Genomic DNA, 26,879 nt, shown 5'->3' with positions numbered 1-26,879 from the left:
TCTTAAATTTAAAATATTTAGGGATGCACAATATACAAGTACTATATCTGTTATCAGCTGATTTTGTAAAAAAATATTATTTAATTAAAAAAATAAAATAATAATAATATATATTATTATTAATTATTATTATTATTATAAAAATTAAAATGTAAAAAAATATATATATACATTTTAATTTTTTTACATTTTTTATTAGTAGTATTGGCTGAAATTGTACATTTAATTGTTCATCCGGATTTCCTCAAATTTTTACATTTAGATTAACTTTGTCCATCATCTAACACTCACTTACACATATACTTTAATAACAGCTAAATTTAGCAAATTTTTAAATGTATATACATTATTTTCCATACCGTACATTATAATTTCTTAATGCCTACATTTTCTGGACGATTGATTTTATTTCTTACTTTTTTATTTTTTATTTAGACATTTTTATTTTCCGTCCTTCCATCCATTTCTGGTAATTGAGGTAATTTATTAATAATATCATATACTGTATTAATAAAAAAAAATATATATATTTTTTTTTTTTTGGTTCATTTTAATGAGGAATGTATTCATTTAATGCTGTCTAACTTTCACTACTAACATTCACAAGGTGAATGTTAATAGGTGTCAATGTGATTAAGTAGCCATTTCAAAAATCTCATCTTGCTCACTGTGGCGAGCAGGACGAGGCCGAGGGCCGTGGGGGAGAATGGCGCGAGGCCGGTGGCGTGACTGATAATGAGCGACACCTGCGTGACGCACCGGTCTCATATCTCTCACGGAGGAGCGGAAGCATAAAAGGAGGAGCGACATGGGTTTATGTTGTGTTTTGTTGCATGTGACCGCAGTCGTCCGTGAGGGGCTGCTGTCTTTACTTTCATTTTGTATTTGTTTATTTTATTATTAAAGTCTTTAAATGTTCGCCGGTTCCCGCCTTCCCATAACATCTAACCTTGCTACACTCACTCACTTCAAAGGTCAGAAAAATGCTGGAGGAAGACACCAGACAGTTGTTTACGAGTGGTCACGATGACATCACATCCTGTGCACCAGCTGTGTTTCCTGTCAGGCAGATAGCAGTAGTATCCATCTGTCGAGAGTTAGGAAGATACGTAAGGAGTTAAACGCGTCCGTTTTGTGCATGTGTATAAAGCCATTTGGCGAGTTAAAGAAGATGGGGAACAAAGTGTTAAATGCCATTTTCTACAGTCACTTTTCATCATTTTGTTAATAACTCGTGGGTTTTTGGAATGGAGAATATTTTTGTGTGTACATGGATGACAATAGACCAAATGGGGATTTCCATATCAGACAGGAAGCACTGGGACAGTAAGGAAGCTCTCCAAAAAAGCTCTTCAAATGCGCAGTTGGGGGATCTCACCTCAGCAGTCAGCAGACACAATCACAGCTTACTGAGATAACTGCAGTGTCAGAAATGTGTGTGTGTGTGTGCGTGAAATCCTGTCTTTTCTCCCAATGACTTTATCTTCAAGCTCTTGATAGCATGTATCAGCTTATAGCAGCTGTATACACACTGCGTACAGTGTTACCATTGTGTTTGAGAGAGACGTTGAGCATAAGAATGGTCTTGTTTCAGTGCGTCTGTGCTCAAATTAGTTTAACCATATGAATCATCTCTCATTCATCTCCAAGCGTGCCACTGTATAAACCTATTTTATTGCAGCGGCCATGCATGCATTAGGGAGACGGGAAATATTTACATGTATTTGCGTGCATGTATGCGCTTGTGCGAAAGTTGAGCTGGTTGAAATCGCTCTCTGCCTCGTGTTTGAATGGCCTGAGCTCGGCTGCACAGAGACTCCACAGACTTAATCTGCCAGAAGCAGAGAACTAGGCCAGCTGCCGGACACTGTGCGCACGTCAATTACCGCACAATAAATAGAATATTGATGAAGCTCTAAATCATAATTGAGAGGCCTTTATAACGAGTGAGCTGGAATGATTGCTAACCGGCTGATTCAATCTGAAGCCAATAGCTTAATTAGTTTAATTCATACGGCCTGACTGTTCCACTTTCCCGATTAAGGTCATCTGATTTGTGCGGCTCAACTTGGAGAACGCGTGGAGCTGCTGGGTTTTAGCACGTTTTAGTGAATCAGAGATATTAAAAGAAATAATTCACCAGTAATTATCCTACCCTCATGTTTTTTGAAACTTGGATAATATTTTTTTTCCCTCTTTTGGGAACCCTCTTTGGGATTTTTTTTTTTTTTTTTTTTTGTGCAAAATGTGTATGAGTATTTCAATACGTATGAGCGTCAATGACATGAGTGTTCACAGTGAAAATCAAAATTAAAGCTAATGTACCACATTCTTGTTGGCTTCATATGTAAAAAACAAAACGTTTATATTATTTTCAAGAAATGATTTAATTTAATCCATCTAAAAATGTCATGTGAAAAGTAATTTTTTCTTGAACCAATACACGTGAGGGTACACCTTTTAAATATTATATATTTTTTTAAATATATTAAATATTATATAATGTTATATTAAATACTATATAATAGTATATTAAATATAATTATAAGTATTATATTAAATATTAAAATATAATATTTAAAACTTGTATAAAATAGATTTTTCCAGGTAAAATTGCAAATGTGACATGTCATACATTAAATTATGTATATTATATATATATATAAAAAAACATTTCCTTTAAAACAATCTGACATTTTATGATAACTGTTTAATTCTACTCTCACTTTTCTCACTTTTCTCAACTGATGTTGGCATGTTGAGTGAGAGACTGAGACAAAGCAGAGGAATTTGTTCATTCTGATCATTCAGTCTCTCTCTCTGGGCTCTGATTTGCATGATTGGTTGGTCTTCTCGGCTCAGCGGCTTTACTGCATTCCTTAGTCTGACCCCCTGAGAGCTGGTCTGAGGAAAAAGGGGTGGAATTTCTCTGTGGTGTCCCTCTGTTTTGCCTCGCTCTTTGTTTCCTGTTTTCTTTTTAAAATAAATGTAGACATTATGGTAATTTATGAGAAAAAGAAGTAGTTAGCTATGCAGGTGGTCTGAATTCCCATATTATTCTAGTTCTATTATAATAGTTCTCAAAATACTGAACCATTAGTGTTTTTTTTACATTTTGAATTTGAAGAATTAGGTAATTGAAGCAACTGAGTCCACACATGTCCTTTTTACTTAGAGAGAGAGAGAAATTAAACCGAAAGGGAGACAGAGAAGCTTTTGAGACAACAGTGTGATCAGTAAGCAGCAAAAGTGCATTGTGAGTATTGATCTAAGTGGCTGTTATAAACTTCACAGCCATTGGCTGACCCCTGATTTTTGACTAACTTTATAATGGGTGTGTACAAGTGATTGGGCAGAATGACTCAGCAGACTGAGAATCTAAAATGAATGTTGTCAATGCTTAAACTCTGTATTTTAAGACACAGGATTGTGTGGTGAAAAGGCAGTGGAATTGAGACATGCCCCTTATTCCTGTAATTCTCATTAAGAGCAGATTGAGGCCAAAAGGAAGTCTGTGTTAAGCGTGTGCTGCCGGGGATGGAGGAGGTCTGTTGAAGTGCTACAGGTTGGATGCTAATTATAACTTGATGTGACGTTGATGGCAGTGAGTTGCTATGAATACAGCAGGGTGTGCCTGCCTCCTTATTCCCCACCAAAGGGATTCGGTGTGTTTACTACAGATGGAGAAACTCTTTAGAGGAAATGGGCTGTTTGGATTGTAATCATACAGTGCCAACAAAGGCATGTTAAACTGCATAAAATGACTTTAATGAGCCAGCATTATTGAGTATGTTTGAATTTAATGAAATTTTAGTTGGACTGGTAATGGATTAAAAAGTTAATGTGACTCTTGCACCACATGACTAGTATGGACAGAGAAATTCACATTAATTTGTTAGAATTTTGACAGCTCCATGGGATCTTTGTGTCCATGCCAAGGACAGTTGGATCAACAGAGGATTATGCACAAAACAGTTATTGTAAGAGTTTTATTACTGAAAAATGTATCTTACTTTGTCTACTCTTTAAACAGCATTATGGTAAAAATGGAACTCTATCATGGCAACAGCTTTCTTACCTGTACTCGACAACAGCATTTTGTTTCTTTCAGTTTTTCCCCCTCCAATTGGGCTAAAATGCTGTTCGTAACATCCAGTTTGAAATGTTAACTACAAACAGAGAGGTTTTTCAGATTTTTCATTGCAGTGTTTTCTCCATATTTATGAATCTGTGCTGCCTTTAGCCACTGGATCAGTTTACTAAGAAGTATTTCCTTCTAAAGCAAGGCGGCATTTGACCGGTAAGCAATAAGCATATCCATAGCAGACTGGTGCTGTGCTGCTACACCCTCATTCACTATTCCCTACATTACTCCACTAATATTGTTCACTTTAAGCAGTGAAACAAGTGAGGGAATTGGACACTGAGTGCGCCGGACAGGCTGCTGCTTTTGTGTAGTTTGTGCTTGCTGTTTAAAAATCATTTGAAATTTGGCAAACTAGCAGCTCCAGTAGTAATGAAAAGATGTTTCTTGAAGGAAACTAGCATGTATAACCTTAATTAAACAATTTAATAATCAATTAAAAAGGAAATTTTACCTGTGCGATATTATGCTGCAGCCACTTTGGACCAGCTTTTTGGAAAATGGATGGATGAATGATTCAGTTGTGGGCGGCATCTTCTGGCGAGACGTGAGAATTCATTTGGCGTGTGACTCTTGCAGTGCATTATGGGTATTCTCTTGCCGTTGAGCGTACATCGGTTGTACACTCATTATTGCGGTGCATTGTGGGATTGAATGAGTGCACTTGATATTGTCCACTATTGTTTTGGACACCACTGCAAATGGCTGTCCCCTCAAATATTGTCCTATTTAAGGGTATAGGGGGCGATTTCGTACACAGCCTGGGAGTGGCCTTGGAAACAGGCCCAGTGCATTATGGGTGTTGAAGTTTTCCTACCTATTTTGCAAAAGAGAAGACAACAGCCTCTTCTCAATTTTCTCTAGACAGGTTGCACTGATTTCAAAAAATGTTTTACCTTTTTACTGCTGTTACGGTTGAATGGCTGTAATGAGCGCACTACATTGGAGAATAAAGAGAAAGTCTTCATTTTACAATCTAATAATGAACACGCAGGTGAATCACGGAAACGCTTATTTACATTTTTGGGGAGAGTAATCAAGGTAAAACAGAACAGATGTGTAAATTAGCCTAATGAAGCCAATAAAGCCTAATTACGAACTATGGAAACAAATAAGCATAGAGAACACAGGGAAAACAGAACCAAAACACAATGAAACTAAACAGACATAGAACTACATGTTACTGCATGCATAGGCAGACAAGTCTTATTGAAAGTTAATTTTGCCTGCTATTAAGTACCCCTTTAATTCATATGCTGCAACATCAGCATCAAATTAATCGCACATGCATCATTATTTGCTGAGAAGGTTTTAGAATTCAAAGACGTATTTTTTATGGTAACAAGTAAAAAAAGTGTGAAAAAAAACAACAATTCTCTATAGAAGTCAATATATTGTTTGTTTTATCTCCATGCCATTGAACATATCACTTGCCTACAGTCCACATCAGTTTTGCAATCAGTTTTGATTGATTGTTCCAGATTGACCTTGAGGCAGTTCCCACAAGATGTGTTTGTGCATTCCCTCTGCGTTTTTTAAAATTGTCGATCTACATACATGTGTCAAGCTGATGTATTTTGCAGTTACGTTGCCGTGTCGTGTTGTGCAATGACACCATGCCTAGCAGTTCAAAATCAAATGCATAATGAAACCACTTTGTTCCATGTATTGTTTCATTCTGTCTAGCTGTTTTTGAACACAAGAATGTGTCTCATGCTTAAGCACGATACTTGTAGTTGCTGGGCTGGGCTGACTATCGGCTCACAAAAACATGCTTTTAATTGGTTTTATGTATGGGTCAGGGAGCATGCTAAATACTTCTAACACTTTATTTTGAATTTTAATTTTAATTAAGTGTACTAAATTAACATGTTAATTTGTCACTCATAATCTTTACATGTGGTTTAAATGGTAATTTTTTTTCAGTTTGGGATTACAAGGCAGTGGAGAGTTTTAGAAATCTTTTTTCTTCATTGCACCAGGGGCTTTTGGAGCACATCGTTTATCAGTGATCTGACTCTGCTGCTGTGCTTTAGAAAGTTCTTTTTAGGACTGCTTCAGTCAGAGAAACACTCAAGTGAAAGAGTTTATTTGAGGAAGTGAGTCTCACTTCAATCCCATTCAAATACTGCGTTGGCATGACATACATTTATCACATATTTCCAAAGCACTGAAGAGGAAAAATATAAGAATTCATGTAAATGCAAAACAGAAGCATTGTCAGTATTATTTGACCCTACTGTTTATAAACAAAAACTTTATATAATTTAAGCTAATTATGCTAATGAAACTGGTGATGTGCTGAATGTGTTCATCGCTTAATGAGGGAACCACTTCCAACTTTTGTATACCCTTCACATACACAACTGCCACAAACAAACCAATAATTTAAATTTGTCTTTCGTTGAATGAATGAAAAATCTTTCCCTGCTAAATGCTGAATTCTTTTGGTATTTTCTCATAGAAAAAGTGGTGAGCCAACAATTGGATTCAAAGATGAGAAATGAATGCTTGATCATCCCTTCTTCCCAATGCTGTGGGTTTTTTAGAGGAACTGACTGTGGCAGCATATGTTTGTGTTGTGTTTATGGTGTGAAGTTTAAAATGGAGAAAAACTTTCACAGTGATAAAATTAGACTTCATTATCACTCTCTAATACGTCCTCATTCATCCAGCCCACAGAAGATTCTGTGTGTGCATGTTTACACGGACTTAACACTGTGGGCCCTATCTTGCACCCAGTGCAATTGACTTTGTACACCGACGCATGTATCATTCCTATTTTGCACCCGACGCACAGCAGACTTTTCCCTCCACAGACGCACGTTGGTAAATTAGGGAATGAACTTGTGCTCCCGGGGGCGTGTTCTGGCGCAAACCTTCCCTGGTGCTATTTTGCAGTTCCAGAAAACAATTCCGCCACAGACCGGGAAAAACCTAGTCTAAAGTCAGTGGCGCATTATTCAGATGCTATTTTAAGGGCGCATGCTTGGCCATAATGTAGCGTGTGCAGAATGCACATACACTTTGCTTCTCCCATCTACACAGACGCAGCAGTTCCCATTTTTGCAAACCATACATCATTTTTGGGACGGTTTAAAAGTTTCAGATGTCCTGGTCAGGCCATTGGCACATGACGATCCTATTTTCGATCTCAATTTAGTCATTCAATTGTGCTCTCAGAGTTAGTTACAGTGAGGAAAATAAGTATTTGAACACCCTGCTATTTTGCAAGTTCTCCCACTTGGAAATCATGGAGGGGTCTGAAATTGTCATCGTAGGTGCATGTCCACTGTGAGAGACATAATCAAAAAAAAAAATCCAGAAATCACAATATATGATTTTTTAACTATTTATTTGTATGATACAGCTGCAAATAAGTATTTGAACACCTGTCTATCAGCTAGAATTCTGACCCTCAAAGACCTGTTAGTCTGCCTTTAAAATGTCCACCTCCACTCCATTTATTATCCTAAATTAGATGCACCTGTTTGAGGTCGTTAGCTGCATAAAGACACCTGTCCACCCCATACAATCAGTAAGAATCCAACTACTAACATGGCCAAGACCAAAGAGCTGTCCAAAGACACTAGAGACAAAATTGTACACCTCCACAAGGCTGGAAAGGGCTACGGGGAAATTGCCAAGCAGCTTGGTGAAAAAAGGTCCACTGTTGGAGCAATCATTAGAAAATGGAAGAAGCTAAACATGACTGTCAATCTCCCTCGGACTGGGGCTCCATGCAAGATCTCACCTCGTGGGGTCTCAATGATCCTAAGAAAGGTGAGAAATCAGCCCAGAACTACACGGGAGGAGCTGGTCAATGACCTGAAAAGAGCTGGGACCACCGTTTCCAAGGTTACTGTTGGTAATACACTAAGACGTCATGGTTTGAAATCATGCATGGCACGGAAGGTTCCCCTGCTTAAACCAGCACATGTCAAGGCCCGTCTTAAGTTTGCCAATGACCATTTGGATGATCCAGAGGAGTCATGGGAGAAAGTCATGTGGTCAGATGAGACCAAAATAGAACTTTTTGGTCATAATTCCACTAAACGTGTTTGGAGGAAGAAGAATGATGAGTACCATCCCAAGAACACCATCCCTACTGTGAAGCATGGGGGTGGTAGCATCATGCTTTGGGGGTGTTTTTCTGCACATGGGACAGGGCGACTGCACTGTATTAAGGAGAGGATGACCGGGGCCATGTATTGCGAGATTTTGGGGAACAACCTCCTTCCCTCAGTTAGAGCATTGAAGATGGGTCGAGGCTGGGTCTTCCAACATGACAATGACCCGAAGCACACAGCCAGGATAACCAAGGAGTGGCTCTGTAAGAAGCATATCAAGGTTCTGGCGTGGCCTAGCCAGTCTCCAGACCTAAACCCAATAGAGAATCTTTGGAGGGAGCTCAAACTCTGTGTTTCTCAGCGACAGCCCAGAAACCTGACTGATCTAGAGAAGATCTGTGTGGAGGAGTGGGCCAAAATCCCTCCTGCAGTGTGTGCAAACCTGGTGAAAAACTACAGGAAACGTTTGACCTCTGTAATTGCAAACAAAGGCTACTGTACCAAATATTAACGTTGATTTTCTCAGGTGTTCAAATACTTATTTGCAGCTGTATCATACAGATAAATAGTTAAAAAATCATATATTGTGATTTCTGGATTTTTTTTTTTTAGATTATGTCTCTCACAGTGGACATGCACCTACGATGACAATTTCAGACCCCTCCATGATTTCTAAGTGGGAGAACTTGCAAAATAGCAGGGTGTTCAAATACTTATTTTCCTCACTGTATATTTATAAAGAATCTTCGAGTCATCGCTCACCACAGGTGTAATCCACGTTTTGAGAATTGGGTCACACTCCCGTTCTTTACTGTAGATACTTATAGAGCTTACTATAATTAATGTCACTTTGGCATAGCGATCACTTGAATATTCAGCTACAAGTTATCGCACTAAAAACCTGTCACTCATGAATTATCACGTCTACCTGCTGTTCGCTGATTGGTTAAAAGTGCGTGCTCGTCGGCGACGTCAGCACCAATGCCAGCCGACCCTGTGGTGGGGCTGTTTAACATCATGATGACTGATTTTATGGCATACATGCACACTTGAGTTTTGTTTATTAACCAGTTAGCTTATAAAAATTAAGATGATTGAAACAGCTCAACTGACCCTAAACCAGCCCAAACCTTATCCACCCTCCCAAACCAAATTTTACCCGCACAATCAAATGTACCCGTACAATCTGGCAACACTGCAGCCTAGGTAGTTCTTATCAGGCAGACATATGTTCAAGTGTTTGTTTTCCCAATAAGTATGGTTTTAGTTCGTTTTTTGATGGTGTAAAAAAAAGGGTGTAACATCATGATTGACAGCTATGCTTGCGATCGAGTCTGTGGGAGTGTGGGCAGGACCTTGATGCTGGAGGTCCACCTCAGGATCACTGCTGTGCAGACTCTGACTTCTAACAATGTAATCGCAACGACTGTTACTGGGATATTTTGGCTTTATTTTTCTACAGTGGAAGGAAGCGGAGACATGCGGAAAAAGTTATATTTAGTTACAACCCCGAACCCAACCCAAACCATATTGTGTCACATGATTGTGATCTATATGTAAAAACATTTATATGTTCTTTTTAATATGGTTGGTTGGTTGTTTTCTTTAAGATGTTTACTTGATTTATGGACCTCTCTCTCTCTCTCTCTCTCTCTCTCTCTCTCTCTCTGTATCTATATATATTTATTATGGGTGTAATGCTTCTCGGTAATAAACCAAAATGTAATGCTTCTCGGTAATAAACCAAATCGTACCGTTCTCCACCCACCCACGATAGACGACACATCTATAATATGGTTTAGTTGAAAAAAAAGAAAATACATGTAGGTGTGTTGCAGGTCAACATGGCAAGTGAAGGAGTCAAGCCGCTGATAGAGCCACTGCCTGCATCATATAAATCTTCTGTCTGAGAACTGGCTTCCCAATACATTACAACAGCGATGGTCAAAAAACGTGGAAAAAACATTGACTCTTCACAAAGTTTGTTCGATGCGAGTGCCGTATGCTTAAAGCAATACATCTAATATGACCAGTCGTTTACTGTGCTGGTGTTTAAATGCTGGTCTGCTCCACACGGAGATCTGATCTCACCATCATCGAGTCTTTCTATGAAGAAACCGTAAAAACTGAGACAGACTAAATTAGACAGACTAGAACTGTGGTAATGTCTCCAAGACATTTAAAGAAACCCACCTGCAAAGCTACCTGAAAAAAAATGTTTTGAGTGTCATTGTTTGTCTGGAGCTGGTGTGCTGCTGGCGACTAATGATAAACTCTTGCTTGTGTACTGTATGTTCATTTTTTGTTCTTCAGTGTCGTTTAATTGTCATCTTTGCTTTATTTTTTTATAGCTATGATAAAGAGATATCCAATCTTGCATTGCGTGTTCGTGCATTTTGGGGGCGGAGCAATGAAGGGAGAGGTTGATTTGAAATATCAACAGTGTTTCTCAGAAATCACGTACTGCATCTTTGCTAAATGAAAATGTTAATTTATTTTCAAAAAATCGTACTGGCCCCAAGTCTTCCAGTGTTTATAAAATATACTAAATATTAAATAAACGTTTTAATATATAAAAAAGATTAAACTGGATTCACTTGGTTCAAAATTGTTATTGTGAAATTTTGTGGATATTTTTTAGCGCAATTTTCCAACGGACAAAATTGCGATTGTTAACTCATGATTTCTGTTCTGTCTGTGCGCACCAATCAATCTTGGTTTTCGGCATTATGTTAAGGAAGGTCTAATCTCGGGAACGCACAAAAAAACAAAACAAACAAACAAAAAAAAAAAAAAACGGAAAAGATTTACTATCTCTTAGTGTTGTGATCCCATGAGGTGAGAAAATTGCGCTAAAACACTCACCGAGTTTTTATTACTTGTTTCTCTCACATGCTCTCTCAGAGAACATTCCTGATTGTGTGTATGTCTGGGATTTAAAGAGACAGGCCAATAAAGAAGACATATTAAATGTAGTTAATGGTAAAGCAGTCAATCCCTATTATAAACCATAATAACACTCTTCTCTTAATCGTATAGTGTGTTCTTTCTAGCGTAGAAGCTCGTCATTCTGTCCAACTCTCAGGCTGTTGTATTTGCCTGAAGCTCTATGGCTCTTGTATCAGCTTGTCCGCCCACCCAGGACTCGTCTGGAAGCTCTCTGCGCTGTTTCTTTTTCCTTTTTCCCCTTTAAATTTACGACTTTAGTTGTGTTAAGAGGGAGGAGGGAAAGACGCTGAGATGGGGGATAGAGCAACTGAAAAAAGTTTAAAGAGAAGGAGCCGTGCATGATGTTACAAAGCTTACAGACAGTCTCTCTTTCACTCTCAACCATTTCCTTCTTTGTAACAGTTTCATTCCGCCAATCTTATGGTGAAATGTTCTACCCAAAAAGAGAAAGAAATTGGGTCAGGGAGTGAGAGAACAAGATTGAAGATGAGAGAGAGAGAGGGTATGTGTGTGCATTGGGGTTTGGTTGGGGTGTTGGCTGTAATATGACTGAGATCACTGTGGGCCGCACTGAAGAGAATCACATTTCACTCACCACAACTAAGCACATGCACGCCTACACTAGAGCAAACTTAAGTGTGATGGATCAGGAGTGGACTGGAGACTACTGAAGACTATATTGCTGTCATGTAGTTAAATGTGTCTTTAAAAAAAGTGCAACAGTTTTTACTGCAAAATATGTTGTTGTTTTTCTTCAGTAATTTAATTAGCTTAATTTGACAGCAATCATTTCCATCATTTTCTACTTTCAGTTTTTTTTCTTCAGTAATTAAATTCAAAGTGGTTGTAAAAGTGCAATGACTATCACATCAGGTTGCAACTTCAAAGCAGCAATTGTTTTATTTTAGGGAACAAAGCCCAAAGTACATCAGCATGTAATTTTTCCTTCATAGTCTTGTTTGCTATAACTTTTCCAGCTCAATGACAAACAAGTAGCCTTGAGAACTCCTGCACATCTTACATCTTTTCTTTGTACTTGACCCTTGTATGTAGCAGTCATACAATCTGTACTTCACCCTTGTGTGGTGACATGTTGTTCTCTTTCCACATGTACATTTATTTAGCAGGCATTTTTAGAAGCCTTTTATAAAATCTATGTAGCAGAACTGGTACAGTGTGATAGAACTAAAACTACTGAAATGTTGTATTTTTTTTTTCTTGACTTCAAGTCATCAAATAACATTGAATTGGTTCAGTTCAAGGGTAATTCATATGCTGGATGAGTTTGAAAATTAATCTGCCTCCAGATTTTCTGCATGTCAGTCATAATCCCAATCTCAATCCCAATGAATCTCTTTCATGCTTTAATCCTGTTTTCTGTGTGGCTGTTGTTGGACCAGCTCTCAGACTGTGTATGACCAATATCACACTAGTAGCTGTGCGCAATTGCGCTATATCAACACACAGCTGTGATTCGCCCGTATAGAGCCATATTGCACGGCTACGAGTGTGATATTGTGTTTATACAACAGTTTGACGGCACATGTTTCTAAATAAATAAGAAACAACAACAGACTGTCTTTAAAAAACCCTCTTTAGTGCTGAACCTCTTCCTTCTGCCATGGATTCAAATCTCGAGTTGACAGTTTAACAGCTGAGCGCAAGCCTCCGTTACTAATTCTAAAATGTCACTTTAGAACTAGCAACGAAGGAGTCGTGAGTTGCTTCATTGAAGCTTATTATATTATGTAGAGTATTATGAGAGAGAGATCGACTAAGCGAGCACGTTACCTGCATCTAACTGATATTCTTCAGGCCAATCTTATATTCACAAAATCAGTTTGAATGTGTGCTGAGGAAAGCGATATCTTTGTTTTTGTCCTTTTAACAGTGACATCGCTAATCAATGAATTTGTAAGTTGCTTCTTATAAGGTGTTGTTTAAAGTAAAAACAACATCTTTGTTTCAGTCCTTCAATACAAGTCTTTGCTCCTGAATTATAATTATATATATATATATATATATATATATATATATATATATATATATGCTCCAATGTCGCAGAAATCTAATAAGATCTGAAAAAATACAAATAGTGTATTTTATATCCTTAACTTTTTAAAATGCCATTGGCCATCGGCAGGTGTAGCAAAAAGTACATTACACTCTGGCTAGACAGTTACTGAGGTGAGTGTAGAGGCTCTTTATCGCATTCAATAATGAAGAGATGATAAAACATGTTTTATCTGTTGCCGTTTTGTTATGCTTCTGAAATTTAGCATTTTTATAGCAGTAAGAAAGAAGTTTGTTGTTGGGTTTATGATGGATTTTGTGTGCAAGATTTATTACATTGGATGAGGTTGTGGCTTGCGTGCCTTGCATTTTAATGAAGAGGAACATTTTGTTGGTTTCTCTGGGTTTTACACACACACACACAGTTTCCCCACCCATGGACACAGATGTTTTGCATGTTTTAACCGTCTGTCTTGAGTTGAGTACCGCATGTCATTCGACGCTGAGCTCTCTCAGACGTTTCTCATGCTCTCTTAGGCGTGGTGCAGAGCCAGATGGACAGAGTCACTCTTGCTCCCTCGTCGCCTCCAATGACGTACCTAATGTTCTGATGCTGTTATATACACACACACTCTTCATAGTAGTAAAGGCCCCGGGGTGTGTGTTGTTTCACATGCTCAACTGCGAAATGGCACACACTATGGTCTCTGACCACTTCTGTATCGTATGTAATCAAACCATGCAGGCATTGTATAACAGCTGGCTGAGTGCCAGCGCTTTACTCAGCGCGTTATTACACGCCATGTGCATCCATACGCACCATAAAACCCTCGTAAATTCCTTAGTCTCACTCACATTAGCAGCTGCACTTATGACTTGCCACATTGACATTTGGGCTACGGTTTCCTTCAAAATCCTGACATGTTGCCCTTTCAGATGTGCGGTCAGATGAATGCACTACTTGGAAGATTAAAGGATGTTGCCATCATTTACTCCCCTTCATGTCTTTCCAAACCAGTATGACTTTCTTTTTTCCGTGGACTGGAAGATTTTGCTAGTCGCTCTTTTCCATGCAAGTTACATTGAATGGAGACTGCACATTTCAAGCATCAAACAAGACACAAAAGCAACATAAAAGCAGTCCATACCACTCCCCTGAAGCCATATGATGGTTTTGTGGGAGAAACGCATTGAAATTTAAGTTATTTGAAAATAATTCAGTTCTTAAGAGTAATAGTTATATCTTAGTTGAATTAAATTATTCATCATTGTATTAGCATTCGACCAAGTGACCCCAAGTACACTCCTGTGCTTACAGTGTCTGTGTTTTCTGTAGGAATTTGATTGACTGGTGTCATTGTGAATGAGGCTTGTACTGTCTGATTCTCTGTCTGGTTTCAAAACCTCTTTGAAACTAAAAGCAATGTGGCTGCTGATCTCATGAAGAAAGTATCAATCTGAGTGAGAAAGCACATATTTTCTAGTGTGCATGTGAAAGAGAGAGAGGTTTTTTTTTTTTTTCTGAATAGTTTGTGCTATTTCCTTATGGTGTGGGATGATGATTGCACCGATGATCTGATCCATTAGCAGGAAGTCAGTGTCAGGCTGTGGAGTGGAACAGAGACTGTATCCTGTCATGCTGCCCTGATGGCGTCAAACCTGAACATATGACAGTGTGTCAGAGAGAGAGAGAGTGAGAGAGAGATAATGTAAAAAATGTTGGCCAGAAATATTTTTTTTTGTCTTTTTTTTTTTTTCCTTATGCATGAAAGGTGCATTGACAGAGCTGAGTAATTTATGTTCCTTCAAGCAGCAATTAATTTGAAAACATCATGCCTAATAATTTTCAAAGCTATTGAGTAGATTAATCACTGAATGGCTCTATTGACATCAGCTCTAGAAAAACAGTATGAAAATATTATTGCAAACATATTATTCCATTTGACACTATAGACCTGAGTTGAAATTCCGGCATCAATTCTCAAACACTTCAATCGCGCAGGCATCAAAAGCTTTTGCCAATGCTAATAGTATTACTATATAATCAATCCTTCAAGGGATCAATCCTTGGGCCTGTGTTGTTTTCTCTGTATCTGCTCCCCGTGGCCGCTATTTTTAAAAAACATGGTGTCTCTTTTCATCTGTATGCCGACGATACACAGCTCTACCTGCCCTTGCAACGCAATAATAAATATACTCTTCAGCCACTGTTAGATTGTCTAAACGAGCTTAAGTCATGGCTTTCAAGCAATTTTTTAAACTTAAATGAAAATAAATCTGAGTTTATTATTTTCGGCCCCAAGGAAAACTGTGTTTTTGATTTTGATCTGGGCTTTCTCTCCCCTTATAACACAAAGTGTGCCAGAAATTTGGGCTTCCTTTTTGACTCCAGTTTAAAGTTTGATAAACAGATTTCAGCTGTTGTCAAGTCATGCTTTTACCAACTTCGCCTTCTCAGTAAAGTAAAGCCGATTTTATCTAGGAGAAATTTGGAAACAGCTATTCATGCATTTGTTACATCTAGGCTTGATTACTGTAATTCTTTGTATTATGGTATTTCTCAGGCTTCCATCTCTCGTCTACAGTTGGTTCAAAATGCAGCCGCTAGACTACTTGAAGGGAAGCGAAAGTATGACCACATAACACCCATCTTAATGTCGTTGCACTGGCTTCCAGTAAAGTATAGGATTGAGTTTAAAATTGTATTATTTGTCTATAAAACTCTAAATAATTTGGCTCCTCAATATTTAACGAATCTTTTGACCCCATACACTCCATCCAGAAACCTGAGATCCTCTGACCTTGGCCATCTTACAGTCCCTAAAGTTAAACTTAAAAAACGTGGTGAGCGTGCTTTTGCCGCTGCTGGGCCGAAGCTCTGGAACAGCCTTCCTCCTTCTATTAGGCATGCTCCATCTATCTGTAGTTTTAAATCTCAGCTCAAGACTCATTTATTCACCTTGGCTTTTAACACTCTGTAGTTTGTCTTCCTGGATTTTTCTTTTATTCTATTGAGTGCCTTTTTGTCTCGTCTGGTATTTATGTATGTGGTTTTATTTTTGTGTCTCTTTTATTCCTTGTAAAGCACTTTGGTCAACTTCGGTTGTGTTTTAAATGTGCTCTATAAATAAATGATTGATTGATTGATTGATTGATATAATATATAATATTAATTTTTCAAGTAACTAGTAGAGTAACGCATTACTTTTTCAATTTATAACAAAATGTCTAAGTTACTTTTTCAAATAATCACATTTATTGACTGACAGCTCTCCTGTCCCCATGATGAGAGAAATAAAGTGAAGTGTTGTGTGCGCTATGTATACAAGATGGTTATTTTAGTTCTAGACTAAATGTGAACATGCATTTACTCTTCTCACTTGTACGAAAAACATTCAGTATTACTTCAAATGAATTAAATGGTAAAATGCAATCTCAGAATTGTACGCAAAACTTTTATAATTAACTATATTAAATTACACAAATATACTTTATGTATTTAATCTCACTTTATTAACCAATGTCTTTGCTGCTGACCTTCAGTGATCCAATTCAATCATACTAATAAACAAAAATTACTTTAGATTATATTTAGTAATAAGAGTGTTGAACCAGAGCCCGTCTACGGAGAGCCTGGCCACTCCCTATTAAGTCCTATTGTACCGAATTTTGGTTGTAGTTCCACCAGAGTTCCACTGGGGGCAATCGCCCATGAGTGCAAAATGAATGGGAGTCTATGGAGCTAGACGGCTAAATTTGTCTCTTTCACCCGATTGCCGTTGAGAAATCTCAGATTTGATTGTAGGTTTTGCAAGTTCAACATGGGTTATAGGTCGAAAGTTGAATGAACGAGTACTTATGTCCTTTCGATTTCTTACAGGTTGAGTTGTTGTTGCCCATAACACACTAGCATTCTGCTAATGAACCCTGATTGGTCAGTGAAGGACTGATTACGACCAGAGATTCCGCTTGATGGTCTTTTAAAACAACAAAACAAAAACTCTTCTAGCAGGTGTATTTACCTGTGTCAGCTGTGTTGTCGATGCCTCGAGAGAAAAGAAAGTGCAGAGCGCGAAAGCACCAAAGTGACTGAAGGATTGCCGTAAAGCAGTATCTCTGGTCGTACGATGTGTATGACGTCATTGACATTTTAAAAGACTTTTTAAAGCAAACAAGTGAGTGACTCTAAAAAATCTAACACCCAGCAAAGTGTCATTTCTTTACATCTCCTTTCGAATACAACATTCAAATTACTAGACAAAAAATTATGTCCTGAGAAAAGTGGATTTTGAGGGGTATAGCACCATAGACCTCCATTCATTCTGCACTCGTCCTTGTGAGCGCCCTCATATGGAACCAGAGTGGAACTGCAACCAGTTCAGAAGCCGGAAGTTTACTGAGAGTGGAAGTTCTCGCCTTATTAGACATTCTCTGGTTGAACTTCCTTCTCCTGTATCCTATTGTTCTTTAATACAGAATAACAGCAGCTGAAAGGTTTGTTTGAGCGGCGCCCTCTACTGTACAGGTGTAAATATGCATTTCCTTCAACCTTAGGCTTATTCATTTAATTTTTGGTGTGAAAGGGACTTAACATTTGCCAAAAATATAACTTTTTTATTGTTATTAAAAAACAAACAAGCAAGCCCATCCCAGGTAAGAAAAAGTAACGCAAAAGTAATGTGTAACATGTGTAACATTACTTTTCATAAAAAGTAACTAAGTCACGCAATTAGTTACTTTTTTTGGGAGTAACTCAATATTGTAATGCATTACTTTTAAAAGTATCTTATATATATATATGTATATATATATATATATATGTATATGTATGTGTGTATATATATATATATATATATATATATATAATGTATGTATATATATGTATATATATATGTATGTATATATATATATATATATATATATATATATATATATATAATATTTTATAAACAAATTTTTACCAGTTAATTGTCTACCGGTATATCGTCCACCCCTAGGCTATATGTGATGTCTTAATTTCTTAAAAAAGTTCTTATTGAACAGTAGTAAACATATTATAAATTTACATTTAGAATTTTAAAATATGTAGGCCTATCTATTTTTTTCTTGATATGGTATTGGACGGATATACCCAGTGTAGTATATTAGATTATAGTATATTTAATTGACTTTACTGTCTAATTTGGAAAAATACTGATACAGACATTTACATATGTGTCACAGCAGGTGTTGCTTTGTTGTGTGTGAGATAATGTGTGTTAATAGGGCAGCGAGTCAGCTCACCTGAGGAGTGCAGCTCTCTGAGGGTGATAAAGTGTTAAAGAGGGAAGAGTAAGTGCTTTTGTGAGCAATGTAGTCCAGGAGCCTTGCTGTTGAAAAGTGAATTGATCTTTATTGAGAAACACAGTGTCACCTTAGTGTTTTATTATATGTGTGTGTTTGCTAGAGGGTTCATGTTAGTTCCTTTTTGTGGGTTCTTTTGTGTTCAGTGAAAATAAAGGGTAGACATGCTGCATGAGAGGGCATGTGTGTGTGTGTGTGTGTGTGTGTGTGCACACTGTCTGCCTGAGAACATTTTATTTGCTGAAATACACAGAATAGTAGCATGTTTCAGCATGTCCATGTGTGGTTTTGTGTCTGGTCATTTGCCTTACACAGTTTTATACTGATTACTTTTGTTAGTGGTTCTCTACAAAGAGAGATTTACAAAGCCTTATATGAGGGATGAAGTGAGGCTGGGTAAGGTGAGAAAAAGAGGTGGATTTAGTTAGGTGAAAAGTTAGTAGTCACATTAGCCTTATCATTTAAGAACCATTTACATTATTTTGTGATCAGAGTGATCTATCATGTAGACGTGTTAAAAAAAAAAAAAACTCCACCCGAGTCCTCCATTTTGAGACAGTTTATGGAAATTAAGATGCAAACAGATAATTTAGAACATGTCATGGTAATTATCAGCATATTTAAATATGACTGCCAATTCAGTGTTCAGCAGTTGGACTCATTTCACAGGCAGTTGAAGGTCATTTGCAAATAAAAGTCTTATTTTCACAGGCAGTTGAAGGTCATTTGCAAATAAAAGTCTTAAATGCTTAAAAAATGGTTTGATAAACATACATTTCTGTCCTGTGTTAACGTATTTCACAATAAACAGGAAGTTAGAAATAGAAATTATAGAAAAGATGCACATAAAAGAAAAGAAAAGATAGAAATTATACCAAGTATAGTAAGTATACTTTTTGAAATTAAAAAATGTAAAGGTTTGCTTATATCGACCAGTAACAGATATGGTGCTAATATTTTGTGCATCTGTAATCTTTTTTTAAATCTTTTTTAAGGCGTGTTTTTTTTATAATCTGAAATGTCCTGCAACTTCTATTCCAAAGCGTCTTATTAATGCGGTTAGTGTCAAGCACGCAGAACATGCTCAAAACACACACATTTAAATGTGTGCCAAATGAAAGATGCATGTTAGCCCAAGTTTATTTGTATGTATCACATTTCAGGTTTCAGTTTCATTTGGCTGTTATAATAAATAAGGCATGTGACGGGTATCAAATTTTCATGTTGCGATTAATTGCTGAAGCTTTTAACATGGTATACGATATTATCACGATATTGAAATAAGTTGCAAAAAAAAAAGAAAGTGTTGTCGTGCTATAACAGGTTTAATAACTTTTCCTTGTAACTAAAAATACTGAACATATAAATAGAATAAAACAACACACGAAAATGCAAAGTAAACAAATCTTAAAAGGACAGAATGTTCACGCATACCTGTTTTTTAGTCGCGACGTTACCGTTCGGTACAGGCATCAGAATCGAGTCTCCTCCTTAGCCCAGCATAGAGTATTGTTTTGGTTTTTCGGTAAGTTCCGTCGCAAAATATACGTCATAAAAGATGTTTTTTTGTTTCTTTTTTAAATTTTTTTATTTTAAGGTTAGGTGTAAAAAATGACAGTGTGGACGCTAAGAGAATCATAGAGAACGCTAAGTTGTTTACTTTGTACATCAGGTGCGTTTTATCTGCATCATATTGGTGAAAATGGACAGACTAATGATAAAGTACATTCAATTCTGAGTAATGCTAATAGACAACATGTAATTAATATAGAATTATTTTGAATGACAGCTTGAATTTGTGTAGTTTTATTGTAAAAAAAAAAGTCATTTAAAACTATAATCATTACAAGAAACTGACTAACAAGTGAACTAAAATAAAATGCTACAATATGTGCGTGTGTGTGTGTGTGTCTGAATTTTGTGGAGGATATAAAGACTGTTTGTTGTCGTAGTGACCTGCCCACAGTAAATGAGAGTCTTTAATTGGGCCTTTGTTCACCTAGCAGCCGTTTCCATGGCTCCTGGGAAAGGCGCTAGCGCTAGCAGTGTCACACACCTCAAAAACACATTCAGGTTTTTTGGAAGTTGTCTAACAAACACAGTCTCTGGGTTTTGATGTGGTGTGTGTGTTGGACTGTGGAAAGGCCTGTACAATGTTTGAAGGATTAGAGAAGTGCTTTTGATGAAGCGTAGCGTCTCAGTGACCACCACCTCGCTCAAGACCTCATTGCCAATGTGTGTGCGAGTGTCACTCTCCGTCTAAAAGACGCTGCATGCTGATCTTTTATTCATCTTAGCTCAGAATGCAGTATGCCTGAGCCAAATATAGGAGAATAACCTGGAACAACTGATTCGGGTGCCATCATCTCTACAAACTCACACACTATGCACTCACACACAAACACTTCAGTTGATAATCATGAGGAGGAGATGCTGAAGGATAGGAAAAGATTACATTAGTGTGGAAAGACCACTAACTTGGAGGAGAAGAGGCTGTCTGAAATAATCATGCAGTCTTTTCCTCTTTTTTACATTTTATAGATTTACATGCAGAACGCTAAATGCGGCTGCTTTATTTTCATAAAGCGATTTTTGAATTGAATCTGGAACTTTATCATTATTTCTCTTGAAACCTTTTTTAAAAGGAAAATGTGGGACTTCTTATGAAAAAGGAATCATTTTTTAGGTATTTAGAGACAAACACACATAAACTAGGGATTATGTGTTTGTATGTGGTGTATGCTTATTTTAATATTTACTCAACTTAAAAACGTGAATTATTCATTGACAGAACTATATAGGTTTATAAATATTCGCAAGGATTAACTGCTGAAGTGATAATCTCAAGTTGGTCAAAAATCAGCTTTTATACTGTATAGTGTACTTATCACTAATAAATGTGTGGTTAATGTAGTGTTAATGTTACACAGTGTAATTCCCCTAACAGTCGACTTTGTTTGTTACAGGGAGTATGCGTGAGTAACAGGTTTCTGTGGCGGGACCTCAAGCTCCTCCCCTCATCTGGAGCCCCTGCGCTGTAGGATACGAGACCGCCTTCCTTCACCCACTCTGACCTCAGTTCAACAGGTACGCACTGAATATGCAGCAGACAATTATGCCATTATGCAATTATTCTTTATTATATAAAGTGTTAGTTAATATCAGCTCAGTTTTACTCACAATGCATAGCTAATTTAGTGTGACAATGAAGCAGTTCGCATATAGTGTCTGAAAGGGAAGAACTCTATTGCAATCTTTCCACATGTAATGCAGGCATTTTTTGTGTGTAAATTTACGTAACTAGGTGTTTCTTCAACTTCTGGGCTCTTTTGGCCCTGTGGACTTAAAAAAAAAAAAATCTTTAAACACTTTAATTTGTCCAACAGTGTATAAACATGTAGTATGCTACAGGAAAATGTGGTCATTGTTTTCTTTTCTTAAAACAATGTGTGTGCATAGCAGTCTAAACTTTAAATAGACAGTAATGCATATTGATCTGGGTTACACCACAAAATGGCTGAATGATTGCAAATTGAAGTATTTAATTGTACTTGTTGTTTCTGCCAGGCTTTGCATTGGTAATCAATTTGTGTTTGTTTTCTGCACTGGGTGCAGTTTTTGCATCACAGCTCCCTCCATCTCCGTCACCGTTTGTTCCGTTCTTTTGTGAGTCTTTGTGTGTGTGTAGCTTGTTAGTTGTGCTGGTTTGAAAGAGCCTGTGCTTGAGGCATGTAATCATCAGTGAGAGGAAGAGGAAGTTGCAAACACAGGCTTTGGGGAACCGCATCTCAGTCCGATTTCTACACCAAATTTGACTTTTCAGTGTAGATCAGCACTATCAGACTTAAAATGGACCTCCCTCAGCTTCTTTGTGAGATCGTGATTATTTCCTCTTACTTTCCTCTTTTTATGATGATAATTTCTTAAACCCAAAAAGTAGGAAAGCATTTCTTTTTTTAGCTGAGAATAGAAACATGAACCCTTGAGGGTTTTCTGTTCACTATGTCCATCTATTTCAAGCCCCTTGAAACACACACACACACACACACACACACACACACACACACACACACACACACACACACAAACACCTCACAGGCTCGGACTTTGTCTAAGGGTCAGTGACATCACCCCTTACTACCCGTTTCTGAAATTAGACTGTTACATTGTGCACTATTGTTGCATTCTGGGAAATACTGCAGACCTCTGAAAACAGGGATCCTGTTATATTATAGTTACTTTCTTTATCTGTTTTTGCTCAAGTGCTGACTTTGGATTTTGTAGTATGTTTATTTAAGGACATTAGTTTTTACTATGGGACATTTTCATACTGCATATAGATCATGTTTGGTTATGAGTCTGCACACACACGCACACAGTGCCCTTCGCACACCAGTGGTTATTTGAGTTGTAAGTCAGAATTAAGTGTGTAAAGGAACTGTGCCACTGAATAATTGCAAGAAAGAACGTCTTTCTATTGAGATGCACGCAAATGAACAAAACTTACCTAGCAACTAGTATTACCCAAACAAATGTGGTTATTTGAATGATCATTCAGAAAGTCTCAGTTTGAATCAGTATAATGAATCCTTCATTGAAAGTGGTTACTGACTCAACATGTAATCTCACTTGCATAACTGCAAGTTATCTTTACTTTCAGTGATCTCTATCTCAAAATGAAACAAGGTTTGTGTGTGTGTTGTGTATTATACAGGATACAACATGAAAAAGCAACAAATCCCCAATGCTAGGTTTCTTTTCATTTATTTTGAATAGACAGTAGTGCAAATTACAGTTTGTTCCACCTAGCGGCATTTAGTCCCCCTGAGGTACAGTTCAGACTCCTTTAGTGTATTAAGCACTAAGCAGTAAACAGGTCATATTTTTTTGTATTGCTGGTAAAAAAACAAAAGGTTTTTGGTGACAATCAGCTACAAAACTGAAAAGCATCTCTTGTAAAAAATAACTAGAATAATGAAAAACAGAACTTAGAGAATAGTTTTCTTTGCACATGAGAGTGTGGCGGATGCACAGTTGAGTATTAAGCTTTTTCAAGAAATCACGGAAAGATGAAAGAGAAGGAGAAACCAGCCTACTTCACCTTTCAACGATGAGACCGCGAGTGAAGCGGCACCTGAGGCTTTCCATTTCCAGGATACACATATTTCATCACTGGACTGTAGTAGTGAGACTTCCACGACACAAATGCCAAATGATTTTGTCTCATAACAGCAGAAACAACTTAAAATACTCCGTCATTTATGGTCATACAGATAAGAGTATCATTTGAAACTGTAAAGGCTGTACTCACAATAAAAACAAAACATTGTGCTTTTGCAAAGTAAAGAAAACAAACATCCCAGTTTCCTTTCCGTGGATAAATTAATCGAAAATCAGCGAATAGGCTACTAGAAAGCTCTTGCGTGCCATCTGAACTCGCCAATGGCGAGATCTCGTTTTGGGTTGGTGCATAGATCGTCTCTTCTTCTTCTGCTCTTTTTCCTGTTGTGGTGGTTAGCAAACAGTGTTGCATTACTGCTCACGTCCCCTTCTGGATTGTAGTGTAGATCGCCTATGACTGACTGTATTCGAACCGTGACGTCTATGCTGTGACCATTCGGAATGAATACATGTACCTAATGTAATAATAGCATATATATACTTAAGTTGGTAACATCACTACTTTTTGCCTTGTTACACTTTAACACTGTCACACACATTTATGTCTTGTCAAAGTATGTAATATCTGAGCTACAAAAAGCAAATATGAGTAGCAGAAACAGATGTTTCAGACAGAAGTGACTCCCACACAAAACTGATAGCAGAAGTTTTACACAGACTTGAATGTCTCTATAGAGCAGGAGCTGAACGTGCTCTGCAGGAGTCATTAGGAGACTTAAGCTCGCTGTGATAACTGGTCTGGGTCCGTTAAACAGCCGCGATTCTTTTGCTGTCATTCACAGAGAGTTCATTATGCAGGACTGTATCTGGCTTTTGTGTTAATTATGAAACGAAGTCTGGCAGCTCCGTCTTGCTGATTTTTTTTCTTTGATGTTTTATCATTACACTCACACACACACACGCACAGACACACACACACACACACACACACATACATAGTCATGAACCTCCGCATTTTGAACATTTTTTAACAACTCTCCTGAATATCTGATGAAATATCATTTCAGGAAACTTTTCTCTCTCTATCTCTCTCTCAGACTTGGACTCTGTCCATATCAGTCTTTTTTTGCTCTCACAGTAGGTGGCTTTTGTTTCTACATTATGTGAGGTTTATTTGGTTCTCTATTTAAATGCCTGGTCATTTCTAAAGTAATTTTCCTCTCTTTTTTTTTTTTAAACAACTCTGAATTGTCGATACTTGTTTTTTTTGTTGATATAAATGAAATACACTGGGGTTAGGGTTTTTTATTTTTTTGAAAGCAGTCTCTTATACTCAAGACTGCATTTATTTGATTAAAATACAGTAAAAAGTAATTGTAGCAACAATGAGGTGAGGTCACTTAGGTGTTGTAGGATTATTTCTGACGTGTGAGATTCAAACAAGACGCTTCCAGTCCAGTACTGCATTTATCCCTTTATTTGTCACAGTTCCTATGCCAAAACACATTTCATCTCTTCAGCTATCCAGATACCTATTAAAAACCACTCTCCACTCAGTGTCTAACAGTGGAACTACAACATATTATAAATAGAGCATAATGGCTCTTACAGTAATATTGTAAAATTATATTATTTGCAATTTTAAATAACTGGTTTTCATTTTAATATATTTTCAAATGTAATTTATTCCTGTTGATGGCAAAGCTGAATTTTCAGCATCATTACTCCAGTTTTCAGTGTCACATGATCCTTCAGAAATCATTCTAATATGCTGATTTGATGCTGAGGTAACATTTATTATTTTTTATTAAAGTTGAAAAAAATATATTTTATTCATGCTGAAATGTATTTTATTCATTTACAATGTGTTTTTAGAGCTAGAATTTTAATGCTGTCGTATTTCACGGGACAGTAATTTGTCACTGAAGCATCGGACTACTTTGCACATCTATCCCAACAAATCCATTCATCACCATTTATGCAAACGATTTTTTGAAGTGCTACAGGTGTTTGGGAAAGTGGCGTAGTGGTTTTTGTTGCTATGTTGTGCTTTCGGAGAAACAGTATGTACAGTATGAAGAGGATACATTTCAGCAAATGTGAAAAATGTATAGGACAAAAACTATTAAAAAAGCTATACTAAGATGGAAGGCCATAACTGGTCTTTAGTTGTGCATTAGACAACACATGGTTTTTGTTTTGTTTTGTTTTACCATTGTTTTTTTGTTTTTTTAAAAGAATTGATTAAATTATTTTATTATGTTTGGATATATATCCTGGACAAGGTTACAAACCCTGATACCAGCACCAAAAACAATGTGAATTCTATAGAGTATTTGATCAAAGTGTGATTCTGGAGGGACAGTGCCTGAAATTCAGTCCAATTATTCAATGTTATTCCTCATTCCCAGGTTCTGATGGCCCTGACCTTCCTATAACTGAGTCTAACACAGACTGCAAAACTGCACTCCTGTTCTATGCACATCTACATTCCACCCTACAAACAATGAAGTGTTAACTGTGTGTTTTAATCCTAAAATAGAAGAATCCCTAAATATGCTAACTATGTGCGAAGTGTGCACTTTGCAGCAGGAAAGTGCCTTTAGAATAGTAGTGCTAATTGTATTTAGTGTGTTAAATGCCAAGGTATTTAGTACAGTATTGACTTTGAAGGAGTTTCTTGCCAAGGTTGTGTGTTGTTCACCAAAGCACAACACGCTGTAAGCATGCAAAACTCATCTCCGAGAAGTTGCATATATTTTAATCATGATCCTCAGTGTACATAATGCATATTTAACTTGAACTGACAAGCATACAAATTGAAAAAGACTGGAATCACATCACACACGGATCATATGCACACAAAAATAGAGCTGTGTCAGATGACTATTACCCACCCAGAGCGTTTGGACGCTGCATCCGCTCTGTTCTTCAATGCAGCGTGGATGTGCACTCCTGCAGTTACCACGCATGTTAGTTGAGCTGAAATCTGATAAAGCGTAGCCCGTTCGATTTTTATGACCCATTCGTACTGTAATACCATCAACCTTGTAATTGGTTTATCTGGCTGCTGTTTGGGATGGACTAATCTAATAATTCAATGTCGAACTGATGTCAGGACCTGCACGAACTGAGTGTGCAAATGGAGTCTTGACTGTACTAAGTGTAGACGCCATATTGAGTTTTTCACGAATGAAAAAAAGGAACTCTGAGGAACAGACGTGCAATCCAATCTATCT

At 37.3% G+C, this 26,879-nt stretch overlaps 1 protein-coding gene across 1 annotated transcript in view; it reads left to right on the top strand.

Annotated features, from left to right (window-relative positions):
• Positions 1-26,879, top strand: part of galnt1 (UDP-N-acetyl-alpha-D-galactosamine:polypeptide N-acetylgalactosaminyltransferase 1) — an 89,595-nt gene that overhangs the window by 16,113 nt on the left and 46,603 nt on the right. The window contains exon 2 of the mRNA XM_084089709.1: positions 21,486-21,606. The gene's annotated coding sequence lies outside the window, so the exon portion shown is untranslated. The remainder of the gene's footprint in view (positions 1-21,485; positions 21,607-26,879) is intronic.

Source organism: Abramis brama (genome assembly GCF_963993115.1).
Source record: "Abramis brama genome assembly, chromosome: 17".
NCBI classification, from domain to species: Eukaryota; Metazoa; Chordata; class Actinopteri; order Cypriniformes; family Leuciscidae; genus Abramis; species Abramis brama.
The sequence above is the reverse complement of the archived record's forward strand: the minus strand, read 5'-3'. Positions and strand labels throughout refer to the sequence as shown.